A 14,109-nucleotide genomic window follows, 5' to 3' on the forward strand; every position below is an offset into this window, starting at 1 on the left:
TCAGTATAAATTTGGGTCATTTCTGAGAATGGCTTTCATAACTCAGCTCGCCCTATTTCCTGCCTTTTCTTGACTGCATCAATGGGCTGTCCTACCCTTAGTGATGAACAGTTTCTCAGAATTGTTGTCTAATAAATATATTTAGGTTCCCTACTCCTCTTCTAGTGGTGACACTGGTATACTGTCTAATTTTCCAAACTTTGTGTAACTCCCTGCAAAGTCCATCCCTCCCACTCCATCATCCCCTACTCCCCTCCATCCTCAAGGGTCTACTTCTGCTGTTCTTTGCAGTTTTCCTCTGTTTTTCCTCATAAGCCACTCAAATAAAATGTAAATATGAAGTTCTACCTTCTCTTGTAGATTGTTGAAGTCAGATTAGATGCATGTGGTGACGAAACAGCAATCCAGGTCATTTGCAGCTGAAGACTTTGTCCCCACTTGAGTATGTATCTGTGGGGAAAAGCACCCTCCAATGTGGTCCCTAATGTCTGGCTCCTCTGTATGTGCCAGATGTCGGGAAAGGACTGATGCTGAGGAGGTATTCACCAGAGCTCAGGAAGGCATCACCAGCACTTTTCAGTAGCCTCCTGGTATCAACCCAGCCAAATTGTCCCTGTTGGGCCAGTTTCCTACTCAAGCCTCAGGAATACCCTCTCCTCCTTCAGCAGAGGGCTGAATTGGGTCCTTTATGCCTGTGGCTTTTCTTTGCTCTGTAACAATGCTGCATAATCTAGAGAAAGAATGTCTTAATGTCAGTGTCTGTGTGGTTCCATTGGCTGATTCTCAAATAAGGAATTCTCAGACTCCCTATAGCGCCAGACTCCTCAAGAGCAACATTGTAACTAGACTGGAGTAGCATTTCCAAATCCTCAATCTGGTTTTGTATGATTGGAGGTCTGCAATCTAGCTACCCTCACTGTTATTCCAGACTGTACATTCTGGAAACAAAGCCAAAGTCAGGGGCAGGCCAGTTTGTAAAAATGCATCTGTGAAGATTTTCTTAAGGACTTGCTATGACAGTATTTATAATATCATTCCTTGCCGGGTGCAGTGGCTCATGCCTATAATTCCAACACTCTGGAATTACAGGGAGGCCGAGGTGGGCAGATCATCTGAGATCAGGAGTTCTAAACCAGCCTGGCCAACACGGTAAAACCGCGTCTCTACTAAAAATACAAAAATTAAGCAGGCGAGGTGGTGGGCACCTGTAATCCCAGCTATTCAGGAGGCTGAGGCAGGAGAATCACCTGAACCCGGGAGGCAGAGGTTGCAGTGAGCCCAGATCGTGCCACTGCACTCCAGCCTGGACAACAGAGCAAGACTCTATCTCAAAAAAATAAATAAATAAAATATCATTCCTATAGGAGGTTTCCTTCTAAAGGGGAAAGCAAAAGTTTGGAACAAAAAGAAATCATCAGAAAACACAAAACCTTAAGGAAAATTAAAAAGTCTTACCTGGCCGGGCGTGGTGGCTCACGCCTATAATCCCAGCACTTTGGGAGACCGAGGCGGGTGGATCACAAGGTCAAGAGATCGAGACCATCCTGGTCAACAAGGTGAAACCTCGTCTCTACTAAAAATACAAAAATTAGCTCGGCATGATGGTGCGTGCCTGTAGTCCCAGCTACTCGGGAGACTGAGGCAGAAGAATTGCTTGAACCCAGGAGGCGGAGGTTGCGGTGAGCCGAGATCGTGCCATTGCACTCCAGTCTGGGCAACAACAGCGAAAAACTCCGTCTCAAAAAAAAAAAAAAAAAAAAAAAAAAAAAGCCTTACCTTCGGCTCAGCGTGGTGGCTCACGCCTGTAATCCAAGCACTTTGGAGGCCAAGGTGGGCGGATCACCTGAGGTCGGAAGTTCAAGACCAGCCTGACCAACATGGTGAAACCCCATTTTTTTTGTTTGTTTGTTTTTTAAAAAGCCTCACCTTCATCTTAGATCATGGGAAAAGTGCCCACAGGCTGCATGAACCATATAATTAGCACATATGTTCTGCAGCTCATAATGCTTAATCACAAACATGTGTGGTATTTAGTTCAGCTTTGTAACAGGAAATAACATTTGTAAAATATTAAACCCCAGCAAAACCTAACCATGCCTTCAAATATTGTCAGTGTTGGTTCCAGCTCAATTTCTCAACACTGCCCCTCCCCTATGGCATTTAACCTTCAATTTTCCAGCATGAATTTGGTGTCAGCTTTTTTTTAAAAAAATCTTCTTGTAATAATCTGTTTATTTCCTAAATTTAGAGAATAGTGACATAAATTCTCTCTTCAACCAAATTCTAGTCAGGCGCAGAGCCTGCTTCTTGAATAGGCCTTTAAACTTCAGGCTGTGCCGTCTTGAACAAACGCTAATGGCTCAAGACCACACCGCTACAACACCAGACCCTCTTAAAGTACCTGCCTGAGAAAACACAGGCTGCCTGAATAATTCAATCTTTGTTTCAATCAAAGCCTGGTGATAGGGCCCCTGCCTTCCAGCCTCAGTGGGAGGGTAGGAGCCTAACTTTGATAAATGCCAGTTTGCAAACCCAGATGGATTTTACATGGACCGACCCCTCATTTCCACTTTTTGTAATTTTTCACTTCCCTGACTTGCCTGAGCTCATTCTCCCTCTAAAATGCCCAGTCACAGGCCGGGAGCGATGGCTCACACCTGTAGTCCCTACACTTTGGGAGGCCGAGATGGGTGGATCGCCTGAGATCAGGAGAATGAGATCAGCCTGATCAACATGGTGAAACCCTGTCTCTACTAAAAATAGATAACTTAGCCAGGCATGGTGGCAGTTGCCTGTAATCCCGCCTACTTGAGAGGCTGAGGAAGGAGAATCACTTGAATCCGGGAGGTAGAGGTTGCAGTGAGCCAAGATGGCACCACTGCACTCCAGCCTGGGCAACAAGAGCGAAACTCCATCTTGGAAATTAATTAATTAATTAAATTTAATAAAAAATAAAATGCCCAGTCACCTCTGTACAAATGGAAATTGAGTTCAGTTCAAGCTAGACTTTTTCCTGTTGCAGTAGTTATTACCAATTAAAATCTATTCTCACCATTTTAACTAATGTCCAGCTGTGTTTACCTTTCACAGTAATAAGAACAGAATGCAACCCAAATTGGCCAGTCCCAGGAAATGGTCATTACATGAACAAAGAAAAGATTTGGAGTCGGGGGGCATTCTGATTTTAGAATTTTATCCTTATTACTATGACATTTCTATGATGTTTCCATACCATGTTTGTGTCACTGCCATAGATGCTAGAGAAATTTGCTAAGCAGGTCCCTGAGCCACAGTTTCCTCATCTGTAAAATGGTAATATTAATTTTACCTCAGTAAAATGCCTCATAAAAGTACTCAATATATGTTAGTTTTCCTTTCTCCTCCTCTGTCCCTACTCTAGCCTTTAGAACACCTGCTTTCTCTAGTCAGGAGGAAGCTAAAGAGCCCCAACTCTGAAGTTTGGTTTACCATCAAGACAACTTGTTAGGAATCCTTTTCTAGCACTGTGTCTCCATTCTGCCTAACTTATGACCATACCTCTGTTCTGCCCTGGGGATCTGATCATACAGTTCCGTCTTAGATTCCTGGGCCCAATTCCCTGCTTAGGGATCCTTCTTTGTTATAGACTTAATGTTTGTGTCTCCACAAAATTCCTATGTTGAAACCTTAACCCCAATGTAATGGTATTTAGAGGTGGGTCCCTTAGAAGGTAATGAGGTCATAAGGGTAGAGCCCTCATGAATAGGATTAGTACCCGTATAAGAAGAGGAAGCCAGAGGATCCAGTTCACTCTCTTTCTGCCACGTGAGGATATAATGAGACATCAGCCATCTGCAGCCCTCACCAGAACCCAACCATGCTAGTACCCTGATCTTGGACTTCAGCCCCCAGAACTATGAGAAATAAATCACTGTTGCTTATAAGCCACCCGGTCTATGGCATTTTGTGACAGTAACTTAAACTTGAAGACATTCTTCAAGACGTTATCTTCAAGAATGTATTTATATTGCGTTGCCAACTGTCTGCTATGACCAGTTCTTCAAAGTGGAGAAAAGTTAATAGGTTTGTGGGGAAAGATCCATGGTCAAATGCCTTTGAGAAATCCTTATCAGAAAGAGCTTACAGGTCTCTTCGTGGCAATCCTTCCCAGAGCCTGTCATCGGCCTCTAAGGGGAAGGAGAAACAGGTAGGTTTCCTTAAGAACCCAGATGGAAGCCAGGCACGGTGGCTCATACCTGTAATCCCAGCACTTTGGTAGGTTGAGGTGGGCAGATTGCTTGAGTCCAGGAGTTCAAGACCAATCTGGGCAACATAGTGAGACCTCATCTCTATTAAAAGTTAAAAAAAAAAAAATCAGCCAGGCATGGTGGCATGTGCCTGTAGTCCCAGCTACTTGGGAGGCCAATGTGGGAAAATTGCTTGAGCCTGGAAGGCTGAGCTGCAGTGAACTGAAATCACGCCACTGGACTCCCGCCTAGATGACAGAGTGAGACTCTGTCTCAAAAAAAAAAAAAACCAAAAAAAAAAACCACACATGGAGGGTGTGCCTCAGAACCCTCAGGAGCCTGCTGAAGATAGAAGTGTCTGAGACCAGGGAACACATAGTCCACCTTTACCTCTGGACACCTTGGTCTTTGTATTCTGTTGCCAACTGTCCACTATGACCATGGGAACTGGCTCTGTGCCTGTAGCAGCTTCTTAGCATCACTCAGGACAAGCAAGAGCCACAGATTCTTTCCCTGGGACACCAGCAGTGTTCATAGGAGGACATCCCTACCTTTCCTTTCCCAAACAGCAGACCAAAGAGCTTCCACACAGACCATGATTGGAATGAGCTCTTGCTTTTGACCTTGACAAACATGTGAGAGCTTTCTTCCCCAGAGCGTCTTCTGGGCATTGAGCGTGGCACCTGGCAGCTCTCATCACAGTCCCTCTTGACTGTCAGCACTCAAGCCTCCCACCCACAGGCCCCAGGCCTCTCCTGGCTAAGGTGGAGAAATCAGGGGGCTCAGACTCTCCCATGGGAATGGGTCTCTGCAATGCTGCAGAGTGGGCACTCTGACTAGGGCCATGGGGCCACAGTCTGTCTCCCCTCAACCTGACCATGTCATCACGCCTGGTCATCTGCCCTTCACAGACCTCTGGGAACCCTCCTCAGTTTTCTACTACAGAGGGCGAGCTCATTCAGCCTGTCATCTACAATTTGAGTAAGTGGCACTGAACTCTTGGTCTATTCTCTCTGGGAAAAGTGAGCACCCAATATGTTGGACAACCAAGTGTTGTCCAAGTTATCAAGGAGGAAGCTCTCTTAATGGAAGCCTTCCCTGTGTTGAACATAGTGCTAGGACTCATGGTCTCAACCAGCCATCTGCCTGGCCTATAGATCTGCTCTCCACCCACAGAACCTGCAGGTGGCAAGACGGGCAGCTTCTGAACCCCAATTAAAAGGAGCTCCTCCTTCATAGGCTTCTGTGCTCTGGCCAATGCAAAGGCTCAATCCAAGAAGGCAGAAGAGCAAAGGGATTTAGCATAACTGGCTTTCATGACAGTCTCCTGGCCACTCATGGCAGGTCTTCTACTTAGCGTCTCTGAGGCAGTGTGGCTTCAGATCTTTTGGCCTCAATTTCCTCTTCTGTAAAGTGCAAGTAAGTAACACCCACTTCACAAGGACCAAATAAATTAACGTTAGCAAAATTGCTCACAGTAGGTACTTTAAACAAATTATTATCCCAAGTGTGGGCAGGGTGTTCAAATCTGCATTCACCTTTGCTACAAGCCTGGAGTCCCTGAGCAGCAAGGTGATGCCAAGCCTGCAGAGGCCCCCACTGAGAGTTCTGAGGTCTCTGTACAACTCGGAATTGGTCTCTCATTCTCTGACAACAGACTATCAAGGTGCAATCCCAGTGTGTTCTGAATTGAAAAATGTGTAAAATGAAAGGAACTACTTCATCAAGCAAGTCAGACCAGCACAGGAAGATGTCAAAAATAACTGGGAAAAAGACTAATCAAAAGTAAAGTGAGGCCAGGTGTGGTGGCTCACACCTGTAATTCCAGAACTTTGGGAGGCCAAGGTGGGTGGATTACTTGAGGACAGGAATTCGAGATGAGCCTGGCCAACATGGTGAAACCCCATCTCTACTAAAAATATAAAAATTAGCTGGGTGTAGTGGCATGCACCTGTAGTCCCAGCTACTCAGGAGGCTGAGGCGGGAGAATCACTTGAACCCGGGAGGCAGAGGTTGCAGTGAGCTGAGATCGCACCACTGCACTCCAGCCTGAGTGACAGGGTAAGACAGAGTCCATGTTGGGGGGTACCTCAGAGCTGACCAATGTGCATAAAACCAGCAGGACAGGGAGCTGGTTTTACACACATTGGTCAGCTCTGAAGTACCCCAACATGGAAAGCTCATTCAAGAAGCTAGACAAGAGGCAGTACCTAGAGAGAAAACCAAGGGCTAGAGGTAGAGAGTGAGAGTCTTTCAGGGCTAAATGAGAGCTGAATGCAGGACATTGGGAAATGCCCCAGGGCGGGATCACTTTACAAGAAGAGGAAATGAAAAGGAGAAAGTAAGACACACCCAGAAAGGCTAAGGTGAAACCAGGAGATGGAGGAGCCTCCAGGGCAGAAAAGTTTCCTCACGGGTCTTTGAAGAACCGCAGAGACCAGAGACAAGGAAAGACATTGGGGCTCGCTGATTAGGTGGGTGTCGATAGAGTGGAGGCCAATTTTAGGGAGGCCAGGCTGCCCATCTGGAAGCAAGGGAGCACGTGGCTTGCTTGCCCGGTATGGATGCTGGGTCCCAGGGAAGAAGCCTGGATCATACCCCCAACCCTCTCACCCAGCTCCTGGGTTTCTGCAGGTCTGCTCACTGCAGTTGTGGAGCTGTGTTGTTTCCTGTGTGGACCGATTTCTGGCTGCCCTAGCAATGGCTGCCTCTTCATATCCTACCTACCTTCTGTTCCCAGGAGCAGCACAAAGAGGACCCCAGGACTTCCTACTCTCCAAAAAATGTAGCCCACCCCTGGCCTTCAGAAGGAGGCAGACAAGCAGCCTTCGTTCAGGCAAAGATCTGCAAACAAGGCTTGCTTTCAGGGCTGCCTGCTGGCATGTGTTCCGTGGGCTCTTCAGTGGAAAGGGCAGGGCACTCAAAGACAAATGAGAAAGGGCATGATCCCCAAGGGTCCCCAGGGTTGGGCTGGGGTGCAGGGCCCGTGGTCACTAGATAGTGATGCCTGGATTTTGATTCTGAATTCTCAAAGGAAGCCGGGGAAGAGACATGAGATAAAGTTAGCTGAAGGGTGTTTGGCTCAGATCACACATTTTAAATATGCAAATCTCCTCCTTTCCCTCTCTCCTGCAGACCCACTGTCCTTCCTGAAGATGAGCAGGAGGTCCTGAAGTTTATAAAAAAGATCTCAGGACTTAACAGTTCAGTGGCAGGGAGTGGAGGGAGAGGGGGGAATAAATGAAACCAATCACTTTGCTATGAAAATTGGTCAAGTAATTTATCTTAATTACTGTGTAATTGTTTTTAGCGTTTTGAGAGGAGACAGGTAACTAAATCACCCAGAAAGGATATCTAATACCCTAAAATGCAATTCCTTCCCACACACTAAACAAGCTACATTCAGATTGGAATGGCCTGTATGAGAAGTGAAGGACTGTATCTGCAGAGAGTCACCCAGGATCTCCACCCTCGGATGCTGGGCCTTGGGGAAATGTTGGCCAAAGGCTCTGGTACAAATTCTTGTATTACACATCCCCTGCTTATTCATTCAGTAAAGACCACATCCCCTAAGTGCTGGGTTCTGAGTTAAGCACCATGGAAACCACAGAGGTCTGATTCTGTGGTGGCATGGCAGGGAAAGGGCTTAGAAGTTAGAAAGATTTGTGTTTGAATCCTAGCCCTGCCGCTACCTAGCAACGACATGGAGCAAGTTACTTCAATTCCCTGACCCTGTCTTCTCAGGTGTAAAACAAAGATAACCTTAGTTACTTCTATGCTCTGGATGTTTATATCTCCCAAAATTCATATGCTGAAATTTAATCCCCAATGTGATAGTAGCAAGAGGTGGGCCCTTTGGGAGTTGATTAGGTCATAAGGGCTCTGCCCTTATGTATGAAATTAGTGTCTTTATCAAAGAGGCCCGAGAGCTTGTTTGTCCCTTCCACCATCTGAGAATACACAGAAGGTGCCAACTATGAGGAGCAGGAACTCATCAGACATCAAGTCCACTGGAGCCTTCATACTGGACTTCTCCGCCTCCAGAACTGTGAGCAAGAAATTTCTGTTCTTATAAGCTACTCAATCTAAGCTATTTTTTGTTATAGCAACCCGAAGGGAGTAAGGCAGTTATGTTAAAGGGTTCTTGCACATACTAAATAAAGTAGGATCTGTAAAATGCCAGGTACATGGGGAAGATGTTAAATAGAAGCTGTTGTTACTACAGGTCGGATATCCTTTATCTAAAATGCTTGGGACCAGAAGTGTTTCAGATTTCAGATTTTTTCAGATTTTGAAATATTTGTATTATACTTACCAGTTCAGCATCCCTAATCTGAAAATCCAAAATCCGAAACACCCCATTGAGCATTTCCTTTCAGCCTCGGGTCAGCGTTCAAAAAGGTCCTAATTTTGCAGATTTCAGATTTTGGATTATGGATGCTCAACCTGTACAGATTCCTGCTCATTATAACCTGGTAGGAAAGACCAGAGAAAACAACAAATGAAAGATAAAATGTCCTCATCCTCCTCTGCTAAAGTGCGCTGGAAGGTTGGGAGTGAACAGCATCACATGCAGCCCTGGCTCAGGAGCAAGGAAGGCTCCATGGGGAAGCGACATCTGCTTGAGTAAACAAACACATGTGGCAGCAAACCAGCCATTCGCCGTTGTATCCTCTGCTCGTGTTTCTGTTATTTGGGTCTTGTGCCCGTTAACACCAGCATAAAAGAATTTCTCCCACCTGGCTTTATTCACCCCAGTAAGCAGACACAGAATCCAATTACACACCCTATGATCATAGCTATGGCAGGTCTCTTCTCTGGCGGCCTAAATTGGGCCACATGCCACTGATCAGAGACTCACAGCATTTTGTGTGTGCCACAAAATCAAAGTCATACTGGTTTGTCCATGGCCAGTCCTAAGCTGTTGCTGACCATCAAGCTCACCTAGAAATGTCTGCATCACTGTGGACACTGGCAAGTACTGCTGAATTACAGAGAACAGCATGTCTGCTTCTATTCCTCTCTACTTCCATGGAATGCCATCGATATATATGTGTACGAATATGTAAAAACTTGAACAATACTCAAAATAGAGAAAGATTTTTAAAATTCTTTATTAAACCAAACTAGTTATAAAAGATTGGCATTGGCCGGGTGCAGTGGCTCAAGCCTGTAATCCCAGCACTGTGGGAGGCCGAGGCGGGTGGATCACGAGGTCAAGAGATCGAGACCATCCTGGTCAACATGGTGAAACCCCGTCTCTACTAAAAAAAAAATACAAAAAATTAGCTGGGCATGGTGGCGCGTGCCTGTAATCCCAGCTACTCAGGAGGCTGAGGCAGGAGAATTGCGTGAACCCAGGAGGCGGAGGTTGCGGTGAGCCGAGATCGCGCCATTGCACTCCAGCCTGGGTAACAAGAGCGAAACTCCGTCTCAAAAAAAAAAAATAAAATAAACAAGAAAAAAAATTAGAAAAAAAAAAGGCCGGGCGCGGTGGCTCAAGCCTGTAATCCCAGCACTTTGGGAGGCCGAGGTGGGTGGATCACGAGGTCAAGAGACCGAGACCATCCTGGTCATGGTGAAACCTCATCCGGGAGGCGGAGGTTGCGGTGAGCCGAGATCGCGCCATTGCACTCCAGCCTGGGTAACAAGAGCGAAACTCCGTCTCAAAAAAAATAATAATAATAAAATAAAATAAAATAAAAAAAAGATTGGCATTTACTTTAGTAATGTCTTAGTCTCAAATGCAGATTTCAGCACACACAAAAATAAATATTCATGTCTCTAAATCTATGTGGAGTGCTTGTAAAATGCTTGTGAACTTTATTGAATTGCAAAGACTACCAAAGGCTTTAACAAAGAATTTTGCACTTAAAGCAAAGTTTGAGAAGAAACGCACACGTGGGAGCCAATGACTAGATTTGCCAACTGACATTCTCAACGTTGGCCTATATTTAAATTTACAGATCTCTAACTTTCGACCTTGGGCGCTTGAGCCCCTGGTAGGCTAGCCTCTTTCCTCCCAACTCTGAGTCCAATTTAAAGAAGTAACAGGTGAGCACGGCGACTCATGCCTGTAATTCCAGCACTTTGGGAGACCAGGTGGGCGGATCACCTGAGGTTAGGAGTTCAAAACCAACCTGGCCAACATGGTGAAACCCTGTCTCTACTAAAAATACAAAAAATTATCTGGGCATGGTGGTGGGCGCCTGTTATCCCAGCTACTTGGGAGACTGAGGCAGGAGAATTGCTTGAACCTGGGAGGTGGAAGCTGCAGTGAGCTGAGATCGTGCCATTGCACTCCAGGTTGGGTAACAGAGACTCTGTCTCAAAAATAAATAAATAAATAAAGCAGTAACACTCAGTCTCCTCAGGAAGCCCGAGTCATCTCAGGTATCTATGCACAGCCCAGACCAGCAAGGCTCAGTAGCTCCTCACAGATCCAGCCCAGCAGAACCAGGGGCTCACACCACCTCTAACGTGATGGCTGGTCTTGACTGGACGCCACCCAGGGCTCTGCTCTCTCCCCACACCCATCTCTCCAACAGACTTTGTATTCCTGCTCAGAGTACATAGAAATTCTTTGGGTGAAGTCCCCACAGCTGTTTGCCTCTCCTGGGAACCATGAGGCCAGTATTTAGGTTTTCTTCTAACTCTGCTTCTCTCTCTGCCTTAAGAACAAGTCACTGCTACCAAGCAGTTTCGAAGGTCCCTTAAAACTCAAACAATCTATGAGGATCAATTCTGCTAAGAAGAGGTCAATAGGTGGTCACAGTGGCTCATGCCTGTAATTCCAGCACTTTGGAAGGCTGAAGCAGGTGGATCACTTGAAGTCAGAAGTTTGAGACTAACCTGGCCAATATGGTAAAACTCTGCCTCTACTAAAAATACAAAAATTAGCCTGGAGTGGTGGCACACACCTGTAATCCCAGCTACTCAGGGGGCTGAAGCAGGAGAATCACTTGAACCTGAGAGGCGGAGGCTGCAGTGAGCCGAGACCCTGCCATTGCACTCCATCCTGAGCAACAAGAGCAAAACTCCAGGAAAAAAACAAAAAGAAGAAAGAAAGAAAGCGGGGGGGGAGGGAGGGAAGGAAGGAAAGGAAGAAAGGAAAGAAAGAAAAGGTCTACAGAGAAGTATGTGTCCCCCTGAAGCTGCCTTTCTGCCTAAACTCTTGAGCACTCCTGCAACTGTGCTTCAGGTCAGAGGTTTTCCAAGGTACAGCAACAATATCTGTCATCCCCTGCTCTTTTGAAATGTCACCTTGTCCCTCTTCCATCAAGAGGAAGGCTCTGTTTCCCCTTCTCTTGGATGTGGTGGGCCCTGTCACTGCTCTGACCAGTACAATGTGACAGACATGATGCTGTGACAATTCTGGTCACAGCCCTGAAATGACCCAAAGGCTTCCATTTCTGACTTGTCAGAGTCTGAGATACCATGTAAGAAGCCCAGCTACTCTTCCAGATAGAGAAGCTACATGGAGCAGCCACTCCAGGGCACCACCTTAGATGTCCATTTGCCATCATGTTGCAACTACATAAGAAACCCAAGCAAGAACCACTCAGCTGAGCCCAACCAACCCACAGAAGCAAAAGAGAAAATATTAAATTGTGGTTTTCAACCTGCACATGTTTTCTGTGGTAAAATTTACCCTTTTAACCATTTGTAAGTGTACACTTTTATCTATTTTATTTTATTTTTTTGAAATGGAGTCTCTCTCAGCCACTCAGGCTGGAGTGCAGTGACACCATCTCGGCTCACTGCAACCTCCACCTCCCAGGTTCAAGTGATTCCCCTGCCTTGGCCTCCTGAGTAGCTGGGATTACAGGTGCGCACCACCATGCCCTGCTAATTTTTTTGTATTTTAGTAGAGACGGGGTTTCACCACGTTGGCCAGGCTGATTTCAAACTCCCGAACTCAGGAGATCTGCCCACCTCAGCCTCCCAAAGTTCTGGGATTACAGGCGTGAGCCACTGCGCCCAGCCTGTAAGAGTACACTTTAGTGGCATTAAATATATTCACATTGTTGTGTAACCATCACCATTATCCATCTCTAAAACTTTTTCACCTTTCCAAATGAAAACTCTGTACCCATAAAACAATTACTCCTCATTCATCTTCTCTCCAGCCCCTGCAGCCACCATTCTACCCTCTGTCTTCATGATTTTGTCTATTCTAAGTACCTCATATAAATGGAATCATACAGTACGTGTCCTCTTGTGTCTGGCTTATTTCCCATAGCATTTTGTCTTTAAGGCCTATCCATACAGGAGTTTACATCAGTATTTCATTCCTTCTTAAGGCTGAATAATATTCCATTGTGTGGACATGCCCCATTATTTATTCACTCATCTGCTGATAAAAACCTCAACATTTTGGAGTAGCTGCTCTGCAGCAACAGACCACTGGAGCAGCAGGCAATGCAGCCACGGAAAGCAGAGCTGGGTTTCCACAGCAGATGTCAGGACCTGAAGAGTCCACCCAGAACACAGGACACCAGGAACTAACCCTCAGAGCAGGTGAAGTTGGTGACTAACCAGGAATCCAGGTTGGAGATCCCAACAGCACTTGTCACAGTGGGTACTGGGTGTCTCCTCAGGTCGCTAGGCTGGGAGCAGCTCCAGCACAGGGGATGATAGGATCTTATTCATGCCTGGATTCTCTGCCCTGGCATAGGCTGAGGGCCTGGCCCAAAAAATGTTTGGTAAATGTACCTGACACTTCAGCCAGGTTCTGACTCATCCCAGAGTTTTTTACATGCTCCTTGCAAGGCAAGAGCCATGCCTAAGAAAGTGCAGGAGACTAGCTGCTTCTGACTGGAAAGGAAAGGGAGAGGAAGCAGCAAAAGGACATTCTGTCAGAGAAAAATTCACCACCAGACAGCTCAGGATCTCCATCAAATCACCCCCACCCCGAGTCAGGCAGGCAGCCACAGAGAGCAGAGGCTTTACTATCTGAAGGTTAGGAAGGTATCTGGGGCATCGAGCTGAGCCTACAGGACGAGGCCAGGGGCAGGGGCAGGGGCAGAGGAGCTTGGCCCTTAGTCATGGCACAGGCCATGGAAGGTAGGGAAGAGTACTTGACTTCTGAGCTCAGTTGCATACCCCAACCCTGGGAGCACTGGAGCAGTGACCTTCCTTCACTGCAGGAGGAATCAAATTAGTTGCACTCTGTCCCCAAGCCTCTCACCCATTACCACTTTACCCAGGAAACCCCCAATAATAGCCCAACCCATTCTCCCTGTTGTGATGTTCCATTTGGCCACATAACTAGGGTGGCTGACACAGGTCAGGACACACCAGAGCATAGATGTTAATTCCAAGTTTAAGAAGAAGACTTGTTCTTGACTGACTTAAAGAATGAATGCCACCCAGATAACAAACCTGCACATGTACCCCCCTAGATCTAAAATGATCTAAAAGTTGAAAAAATAATAATAAATACAGAAACCAGTAAAATAAAGACAAAAATAGTTACAAAAAAATTTTTTAAGGAAAATGAAAAAGAGTGAACTCCAACCATATAATGCTCACTTGGAGGTTTAACAAAAAGGACTTAAGTTGAATTTCAATTCTGCATTTAGGTTTTCCAGTCCCTAAAGATAAAGTAATGCCTTGAGCAGTAACTCTGAAGGCATTTTTCTTTTTTTGTCTTCCAGACATACACCTTGAAATTTAGGAACTGCTTAACATGTAGAAAGCAACTATAAACATCAGTGAAAGAATTCAGAAAACAGGAGCTTTGGACTTTAAGCAAACCAATTATCATCCTGAGCCTCAGTTTCCTAATTCATAAAATACAGGATAATATTATATATTCCCATGGTGTGGTTATGTGCATTCAAAAGAATACATACATTCCTTTTTTTTTTTTTTTTTTTTT

The 14,109-nt window shown here is 45.8% G+C and overlaps 1 protein-coding gene across 2 annotated transcripts in view; it reads right to left on the minus strand.

The window, feature by feature from the left end:
• STON1 (stonin 1) overlaps nucleotides 1–14,109 on the minus strand; it is a 62,770-nt gene that overhangs the window by 30,257 nt on the left and 18,404 nt on the right. Inside the window, exon 1 of one of the 2 annotated variants that reach the window (XM_037745721.1) lies at nucleotides 349–435. The exons of the other annotated variant lie outside the window; for it this stretch is intronic. The gene's annotated coding sequence lies outside the window, so the exon portion shown is untranslated. Of the gene's footprint in view, nucleotides 1–348; nucleotides 436–14,109 lie in introns of those variants that run through there. 2 annotated transcript variants of the gene reach the window in all.

The sequence above is a fragment of the Cebus imitator genome, unplaced genomic scaffold, assembly GCF_001604975.1.
Source record: "Cebus imitator isolate Cc_AM_T3 unplaced genomic scaffold, Cebus_imitator-1.0 Scaffold209, whole genome shotgun sequence".
NCBI lineage: Eukaryota > Metazoa > Chordata > Mammalia > Primates > Cebidae > Cebus > Cebus imitator.